The sequence below is a fragment of the Carettochelys insculpta genome, chromosome 1 (assembly GCF_033958435.1).
Source record: "Carettochelys insculpta isolate YL-2023 chromosome 1, ASM3395843v1, whole genome shotgun sequence".
Lineage (NCBI taxonomy): Eukaryota > Metazoa > Chordata > Testudines > Carettochelyidae > Carettochelys > Carettochelys insculpta.
In genome coordinates this window covers 126637474-126647940 of record NC_134137.1, presented here as the reverse complement: position 1 = coordinate 126647940, position 10467 = coordinate 126637474, and positions in this window count along the sequence as shown.

The window sequence follows — 10467 nt, the reverse complement described above, 5'->3', positions numbered from 1 at the left end:
CAGTTAAATAGGTTAGCTACCTATGTGCAACTCAACACTTTGTGCAAGATTGTGGCACAAGCTAAACAGGAGCATAAAGGGGAGATGCACAATATGTTGTTCCCATAGCTTTTACTTGGAAATGCAGTGGGACCTTTTTACTGAACTTTGGAATCTTGCCTTTCTCTCAGTGCACTATGTCATCCACCTCTCAAAAGCATACCAATTTTTAATAAAGGCTTGAATATTCCATTCAGCTGGTCACCCTCACTTTCTAGTACCTTTGTGCCTGTACCAAATGCCTGAGATTCAGGACATTTTCACTCTATTTTGGAATTACGCTACCATTGTGATGTAGCAGTTACTTTAATTTCCATATTTTTCTCTGCTTTTATGGCAGAGCTCTGGTGGTATACAGCAGAATGGTGGCTTCTTTTGCTGAAACCCATTTTTTTCTTATTCATTCAAAGCACATTATTCAGATTACGGGATATTTCGTTTAGCCGCCACAGGCCAAATCCTCATCTGGTGGAAAACAGCATAGCTCTTGTAAGGTCAGTGAATCACTGTTGGTTTATACCATTCTGAGCTGGTTGGTTGATTCTACTGCTGGTTGGGAAATGCAATTTCCATAAAAAAACATTGGAGCCCAATTGTCACTTCAAGCCTATGCAAAGGCTAAAGGGAGAGAAAGACCCCCAACTTAATACCTCTCATACAGGTTACCTGGACTAATTGAGTCAAGAATGGCTTTTTATACACACACTCACAATACAGCTGTCTGTGGAGCTGAGCCGTTGGACAGAATGTCATGGTATGCTGCTGTTGTAGACCAGCAGCAAAAGGGGAGGGGAAAAGGAGGAGAAAAAGTGAATTGTGCTCAGAGATGCTGTTTGCTGATGTGTCAAGCTAAGAATGGTCCTTTTTCCTCAGAGGTGTGCCTAGAATACTTCGTTACTTTTATTTTCAATAAACGTAATTACAGAGAAATGTCCTTGTAAGCCCACCAGAAAGGGCAGGCTAGCTAGGAGTCTTACGCTGTAGTATTCTGCAGATTTAAAGTTTATGTAGAAACACTGGGGTGACACTGGTATTTTCATGATTAGAGCAGAGTAAAAGATTTTTAAAAATGGTTAAATGCTTTAATTCTCTGGTGAAATTTATCAAATGAATTTTTCCCAGCTGTGTCTGTATTTTAGTTGACCTCTCAGATGACCTGTGTATTGGAAATAGTAAGAAAATAAATTTATCAGCTAGTTTATTTGAAAAAGATTATGAAAGGGGAAGAATAAATAATAAAAAATACTCCCATCAAAGTAATATGTAGGAGGCTGACAATGTTACTAGGAATCTTGTCCCGACGGAAAAGGAGTCTGCAATGGGCATTCACTTGTGGAGAAGAATACAAAGGTAACACTGTGGAGCAGTGCCCTCTGCCAGCCATTTGGTACAGCTATTATTGATTCCAGAGGAAAGGACCGACACAAATGGCTAATATCTTCATTAGGGAAAGTAAGTCAATTGCAGATACATAATTCTAGCTATGGAAATTGCATAGCTTGAATAGTCGTATCTGCAATCAACTTCCCTGGATGTCCTCACTGAAGGTCAACGGGAGTGTTTCTCTTGTCCACATCCCTTACTCCTCAATATGTTGAATGCCAACCCTGACAGGTCAATTTCATGTGTCCCCCTACTAGAGGCATGAAATTGAGCCCCAGATCGTTGCTGAGCGGGTTGATGTTCCAGGGTACTGTAGACATAGCCTGAGATTCCAATGAAAGATTCTACCCAGTTTATTCTAGTTTCTAGGTTGGCAGCTGGAGTTCTTGCTGAGTGTGATCTTCATTAAGTTCTGATAACTTATTAATATTTAAATTAGTGAGAGAAGGGAATTATCTCCTCTGTGGAAACAAAGAATCTGGCTTTATTACTCTGCAGGGTGTGTGGCTATTAGTCACAAAATCCAAAGAGAGGAAGCTGTACTAGTCTATGACTGCTTTTTGTTTTGAAAATCCAAAGAAAGTTCCATGATGTATTAGTAAATTGTTAACAACAAAACAGAACGCAAGTAAAATTGGTATTGCTTTCCCCATCTTTGAGCAGCTTCATGTTCTCTTTTCGTAGGTGATCCCAAGTATTAAATCACACAGAGGTATTATTTGTCTTTCACTGAAACAACTCGGTCTCCTTTTGGCTTTGTTTTGGTTTTGCCTTTATCAGAGTTTTCAGGTAAGAGCTGTGTCAAACCAACAAAGTCAGTGGAACTGTTCCTGGGACAGGTTGTCACAGCCCTTACTCAGTTATGCAAGGAAGTGAGGAAAAGTTAAAACTTGTGCATATTTAATCTTGAGAAAAAAAGATTGAGTGGGGACCGGATGACAGTCTTCAGCTGTGTTGAGCTGCTATTGAGAGGGTCATGATCCATTGTTATACATGTCCACTGAAGGCAGGACAAGAAGCAGTGGGCTTAATCTGCAGCAAGGGAGATTTAGGTTAAACATTAGGAAAAATTTGTTAACTGTAGAGATAGTTAAATTCTAGAACAGATTTCCAAGGGAGATTGTGAAATCCCCATCACTAGAGGTTTTTATGATAGAGGGTTGGACATCTATCACTCAGGGATGGTCAAGGAGGTTTGCCCGGTCCTGCCTCAGTGTGGGAGGCTGTACTAGATGACCACTTGTGGTGCCTTTCAGTCATACATTTTTTGATTCTAAGCAAGAAGAAGTAATCGCCCCCTGTCCCGCCCTTATGCCCCTGCATGGCCTTGTTCAGCTTTCATCCCGAGCTGAACAGTAGGGAAGAGCAAGAGCTATCTGTGCAACATTCTCCTCTGGGCATGGAGAGGATGGAGGCAGAGTCTCCATGAAGTCCAGCAGTCTTGGATATCTAATTGATCTTACGGGAAAACTACTACAATGCTGGGCAGAGGCATAGCACCTTAAAGCAGGCAGAGTGGAAAGAGCCCTGTCACTTTTCCTACTTGTCTGTCACTCTTCTGCTGGGAGGAATTGGCAGCAAGCAGGGCTGGGTTCAGCATCTAGGGGTTCCTTTTCATCCATCTCACACAGAACTGGCTCGAGCCTGCACTCAGTAATCTGGGAAGGTCACACACCCTCTAAACTGCCTCAGGGTTTAGAGACACTGTTTGACTGTGGCCCGACCACTAGACCTGCTGATCCCTGAGCAAAGCATTCTAAAACCTGGTGGACAATGTGGGCATTCTAGAGAAGAAGAGGAACATGCAAAAGATGGATTTTGACAACCCACTTAAATGGTTTATGGACCACTAGCAACAACAACAGCAGCAGCGACAGCAGACCCAATTATGTTATTTCCATATGAAAAGGGAAATGCAGACAATTTAGGGAGTTACAGACCAGTCAGCTTAACTTCAGTACCCAGACATATAGTGCAGAAGATAACTAAATAATTACTCTGCAAGCACCTAGATAAAAATGAGGTGATAACAGTCATCATGGAAGTTATCAAGAACAAATCATGTCAAACCTGCCTAATAGCTTTCTTTGATAAAGTAACAAGCCTTGTGAATGGAGGAAGCAGTAGATGTGATATATCTTGACTTTAGTAAGGCTTGTGTTACTGTATTTCATGACTTTCTCATAAACATATTAAAGAAATACAACACAGATGGAGCTACTATAAGGTAGGTGCAAAAGTCGGTGGACAACTTTTCCCAGAAACTAATTATCAGTGGTTCACAGTCAAGTTGGAAGAACATATTGAGCGGAGTCCCATAGGAATCATATTTGTGTCTGGTTCTGTTAACTATCTTCATCAATGATTTAGACACTGACATTGAAAATACACTTACAAGGTTTGCAGTTGATACCAGGATAGGAGGGATTACAAGCACTTTGGATGGGATAGGATTAAAATTCAAAATTATCTAGACAAATGGGAAAAATGATCTGAAATAAATAGGATAAAATTCAATCTCCATTTGGGAATGAAAAATTATCAGAAGGTACACATACAAAATGTGAAATGACTGCTTAGGAAGGAGTAAAGGAGAAAGTGATGTGTGGGTATGGGTGTGGTCATAGTGCATCACCAGCTGAATATGAGTCAACAGTGTAACACTGTAACAAGAAAAAGCAAGCATCATTCTGGGATGAATTAGCAGGAGTGTTGTAAACCAGACATGAGAAGCAATTCTTCTGCTCTACTCTGTGCTGATTAGGCCTCAGCTGTAGTATTATGTCCTGTTCTGGGCATCACATTTCCACAAAGATGTGAAAAAATTGAAGAAAGTCCAGAGAAGAGCAATAAAAATTATTAAAGGTCTAGAAAATATGGCCTAGGAGGGGAGATTGAAAAACTGGGTCTGTTTAGTTTGGAGAAGAGGAGACATGATAATAGCTTTCAAGTAGCCAAAAGGTTGTAAGGAGGTGGAAGAAAAAATATTGTCCTTCAACTGTGATGACAGGAGAAGAAACAATGGGCTTAAATTGCAACAAGGGATATTTAAATTGGATATTTGGAAAAACTTCCTGTCAGATTAGTTAAGAACTGTAATAACTTGCTTCTACAGTCAAGTGTGCATGGCTGAATCAAGGCCCCCAAAAGAGGCTAGCAAACTATTAAAGCCTATGCAGGTCAATGTCATGGAGGTACAAGAATAGACTGGTTTGAGTTGCCACCAGATTCTGGAAAGGAAGAGTCCAGAGTGGTCTGAACCATTTCCCACAAGGGCTGTGTCTTTTCAATGCACTAATGGAGATATCTACCCTTTCCCCACTAAGAATGTGCACTAAGGCTATGTCTACAGTCCTTGGTAAATTTGATTTTAAGGCAGTTAGCTTGATTTTACAATGTCACTGTCTTTGCTGTACATGCCATTAGGTCACTTTTAGGGAGCGCTAAGGCTGATATTATAACACCCTCAAAGTGAGTTGACGAAGTGTCACGTTTGAATTAAAAGGTCAACTTAAGGCTGGTGTGGAAATGCCATTTCTTTAAATTGACTTTATTAGCCACCTGAGGTGTCCCGTATGTGTCCCACAATGCCCCATAGTTGTCCTCTCTGGCTGCTTCCATCTCTGCTGTTCTCCAGGTGCACAGGAATTAGGCAATAGGAAGCCTGGGAATTGGAATTTGGCACCAGGAAGCCCAGCTATGCTGTGGGGGTCATGCTTATATGAGAGGCAGACAAACTTCTTTCTTTATTACCATCACTGCAATTACATCTATGCATGAAAAAATAGCCCCAACGTGGAGTGGTGGCTTCTTCCCGGCACAGGATATAGCAGGAGAGGCTGAGATTTTTTTTTCAGTGCTAGTGCCAGCTGCTGCCCCACCACACCACATGGCAGCTAGGCTGTGGGGGGTCATGCTTGTATGAGAGGCTGAGAAATGTCTTTTATGTGTTTCACATTTATATAGGGGCAGCCCCTCCCCTCCCCCACAGGCGCTATGGAGTTGGGATCTATCTCATGCCCAACCACATCATGTGGTTAGCTCCCAACCCAATAAAAGCATGTGCCTGTGGCACTGTGCAGACCATGCTGCCAGACAGCACCATGTCCTGGCTTGTGCGCGGTCAGGGCTCCAAAGAAGGGACAGATGTTTGGGGGTAGGCTGTCACTGGGGGGCGGGGGGAGTCTCCCCCTGCAGCAAAGTTTTTTGGGGCTGGCAGTTGACAGGTAACAGATGACAGCTTAAGATATCTGGCACCCCCATGGCACCACTTATAGACTTTGAGGGGGCTGGCATCCACAGTCATAGGCATTTGGGACTGGCCTCCCTGCCAGAGCAACCCGCTGAAGGGACAATGTCAACTGACCCTTCAGCCAATTCCCTCCCACACCCCATGACACCCCTTATACATTGTGGGGCGTGGGGAGCAGATATCACAAGCTGTCATCGGTTCCTGTAATATTTTCAGGGAGGATGTTTCTCATTTCAAGGGTTGGGGGAAGTGGCTGGAAGGCCAGTTGACATGACACAGTCACCTGGGTGATCCCCCAGGGCAGTATGGCAATCCCATGCCTGGAACGCTAGTTGGCTTGTTAGGTAGAAGCCATACCATTCTGCCCAGGAAAGGGTGCTTTCAAGGAGGGAGAAGTGGCTGGAGTGCCAGTTGAGATGACACAGACACCTGGGTGATCCCAGGGCAGAGTCATTCTGGCATATGGAAATTTGGCAAGCTCCATGCCCAGCGTTGGACACATCTTTGTAGTGAAGTGGGAAGCCCAAAATCCTTTCTAACTCAGTGAACCACAAATTGTCTTCTTTCCCCTGCTAGAAGGAGTTGGCTTCAGTTGTTACTGTTTGCACTTTCCCCAACTTTACCATCCTACTCTGTCCTCAAGGAGTAATCTATTCCTCTAATATTTTCAGGGAGGATGTTTCTGGTTTCACGGTGGGGCAAAGTGGCTGGAGGGCCAGGGTAGTTTGTACAGTCGCCTGGGTGATCCGAGGGCAGTATGACAGTATTTTGCCTGCCATGCTACTTGGCTAATAACATAAAAACTGTACATAAAGGTGTTCTTTCTATGGCGGAAAAGCAGCTGGGCAACCAACTTATGTAGTTCTGTCACCTTCTGATTCCCTACTTTTCCTTCTTTCCTTCTGAAAAAATGGCTGTTTGCTTTCCACGGGACGGGAATGAGGGCAACACAATGTAGGAATATGATATCACATACTCACAACCACTTGCAGGGCATTTTTTTCCCATACTGCACCAGCAAAAAAACTCACAATGCTGAGGGAACTGTAGAATAGGTTCCCAAAATGCACTGCTGCAACAGTCAATGTCTGGCAATTCAGTGTGGCAGCAGTAGTCGATTTTGTGGGGATTTTGTGGAGAGGTGAGGATACTGAAATTTGAATTTATAAAACCCAGCATTATAACATTGATTTTAATAACACTGAATTTATATCATAGTGTAGATGTAGCCTGAGTATGGCAAAGAGGCCTTGGCAGTAAAATGAACCACTGAAGCACTTTGCTGTTATTACGGCGTGAGCTGTTCCATGCTGTGATGGATTACATACTCCTCTGGTGGGTGAACACAGAGAAGGACCAGAACCCATGGATTATGTGCTGGTACCATTCACTTCAGCCATACAGGCTTGAGATACTTCACTGAATGGGAGGTGACCACAAGAACACACATTTCTTTTCTCAGAACAGAGGAGATCAGTCTGCACAAACAGATGTTGTGAGGCTCAGTCTGAGGGGAAGGGTTCATGATGAGGTTTACAGAATTTACACTAAGGTGAGAGAAGTGGTGGAACAGCCCTGGTGAAGGAGGCCCTGCCTCTTATCGGCTCTGAGGCAGTCTGGCAAGAGGCAGTGTGGAAGTGACAGCTGCAAGAAGGCAAGCAGGCTGCAGCTGCTGAGGCAGAGCAAGCTACAGGGGAAGAGCTGGGACCGTGAGTATGACTTGGCTAGAATACTGCTTCACCCTAAGGAGGGACAGCTGAATTGTGAGGGTGAGCTAAGAATTGTACCCATGCCCATCTCCAGCTGAAGCCCTGAATGACACACATTGGGTAGGAAGAAAGCTGGGGTGCGCACGGAAGCTGGAGAGATAACAGGAAATTGTGCAGATGTCCAGGGGAGGCTGAAAATGAGAGGCAGTCAGAAGGCACTAAATCACCCCTTGCCTCTCTCCCCTTGGGCCCTGAGCCAGGACATTTAAAGAGAGGGACTAGTGTGCCCCTATCCTTTCCTGTTCCCCTAGCCGTCTGAAAGATCCTGTGTACTCTGGAGGGACTGGGAGGACTGGGGGGAGTGAGGAACAGTGCCTGGCTCCTGGACTTCTCAGGAGAGCAGCCTCAAGGTTGGGTAAACTGGCTGTGGCCCATCCACTTGGTCTGTGGGGTCCTAAGTGAAGCACTTTACACTTGCTTTGAAGAACAGACAGTGGTAAAAAATTGGATACATAGAGATGGTCTCTGGGATGACAGTTCTACATACAGCAAATAGTTCTTCCCCACCCCCATACAGTGCCCTAAAGGAAAGCAGAGAAGGGTGGCATTGGCATCATCAGTGAACCTGTGAGAGCACTACACAAGGACATTTCTCTCTAAAACAACTTAGGTGGGATTCTGACCTCAGACTAACCAAGAAAAATCTTGGAATTAGGTGTCCCTTTAAGATGGAAACAAAAGTAAATGAAAGAGAAACCCAGAGAGATACTGAAAAATGTTTCCTCTCGACATCAAATTGACTTATCCTCTGTAATGTGGCTTTACTTTGAAACTGATCAGTCTCACTGCAACATATTTAATGTTGCCAGCCACCACATGCTTATTTGGCAGCTATTTAAAGCTCATATCATATTGCTCTGTTGCAATGCAAAGAACCCACATTCCAACTGGTATACAACTGATCTAAACAGAAATCAGCTTCAGGTTTTGTTCTCTAAAATTAAATATGATAGCATGATCTCCATGATCCTTTTCTTTTGCATTATTATTTTTAGGATAGTGTTTTGCTAGCACCACAGGGGAAATTCAGCCGGGTGTCAGTCTGATATACTGCATTATCAGATCCATTAGCTTTTTTTCCTACTTCTTACATTTGCTTAAGAGCTTATAAACCACAGAGAATATAAAGTGCTAAATAGAATGAAATGACCTGTCAAAGATGGATACAGCATTTGTGAATGACTTAGGAAAATGTACCAGCTTCAGGCACTCCAATCTGACTGAGTCTCTATGCTAACTCTAAACTTGGCCTTTTTCTTTTTTTCCCTAGTTAAAGTACTTTAATGATAATAATAATAATATATGGAGATACACATCTCATAGAACTGGAAGAAACTTCATTAAGTCCAGTCTCCTGCTCTCTTGGCAGGACTGAGCACAATCCCCATCCTTTTTTTTTTTTTTTAAATCTATTTGCTTCAGATCCCTAAATGGCCTCCTCAAGGATTGAACTCACAACCTGGGGTTTAGTTGATGGCCACTGTTCTTTTATTATTGCTTCTTGAAAAAGACCCATTCTTTCTTTCCAAATTAAGCCCCACGCTCAGTTTCATGGGAAGACAGGGCAAGGATGGCTGCATGGGAAATAGATTTGAATTCCACTCAAAATAATGAGTCTGATCTTAAATTTAACAAATCATTCAAGGGAGTCAAAGACAAGCAACTCTCAAGAAGAATTAACCAATAAGCATTTTATACTGTAGGGGATTTGGAGGTTTTATTATTGGAAAATTAGGAGGATTTTCTATGAAGAGTAAAGTGACCAGTCTTGCCTTTATGAAGATGTTAACCCTAATGGATAAATGGAACTGATGAGTTATGGCGATCAAATGCATTCAGTCCATCTCAGAAAATATGTGGTAATGTATGCTGAAGCACCAGAAGAATGGGAGGAGTTGGTAAGGATATTATACTTTTGGGTACTGTTCTGCTTTTTAATTTTTTAAGGGTTGAGCAAGCAACAGCCATGTAAAGGAGACCAATTAACTCAGAAAACTTTACAAGTTGTAGGGCTTTGGCTATGGGTGCTATGGAATGACCAATGGGTAGGGTTGGCAATGAGAAAGTTTACCTTCAGTTGCTTAGGTGAGATCCTCACTCATCCTTTTGTGGCTCTTTATGCCACCTATGAAGGCCAGAACAGCACAAATAGGGCCCTAAAAAAGGAAGCTACGCACTTGCAGTAATGGTTGTTCTTCAAGATGTGTCCCTGTGGGTGCTCCACTTAGGTTTTGCGGCACACCTGTGCTGCTAATCAGAGAGATTTTAGCAGAGCAATACCCCCTCACGCTGCACATGCACACTGTGTCTCGCGCCCTGGTCTCCCTGGGGAGTGAGAGCACAGTGCAAGCATTCCTGCTGTTCCTTTCCTACCTGAAGTCCCTGTAGATTACAAGTAGAGAGGAGGAAGGGAGGGTAGTGGAGTACCCACAAGGACACATCTTGAAGAACAACCATTACTGCAAATGAATAATTTCCTTCTCTTTGAGTGCCCTGTGGGTGCTCCATTTAGGTGACCCTGTAGCAGTACCCATTGCAAGGAGGTGGGTATTGGAGTCTCTATGTGACATGAGGAAGGACTGCCTCTGCCAAAGTTGCGGTAGGTAATGGCCCCTTCTGCAATGCATAATGCTGAGCAAAGGTATGAGGGGAGGACCATGTGGCCACCCTGCAGATATCTGCTAAGGGAACATTATTCAGGAAGGCCGTCATTGCAGCCATCGCCCATGTGGAGTGGGCCCTAATAGTCTGTGGCAGCTGTTTGCCTCTGAGTTGGTATGCAGTACGTATCGATTCTGCAATCCACTTGGATAGATCGTCAAAGGTGATTCCACCATGAGGGCAGTGACTGCTCCTACCTTTCTAGCAGAAGTTATCTCTATTAGGAAAATAACCTTCATCAACAGATACTGTGGTGATGCAGTAGCTAAATGCTTGAAAGGTGGTCTGGTAAATGCATCTAGGACCAGATTGAGGTCCCATGGTGGTATGAGAGGACACACAGTTGGACACTTCTTTTGCAGT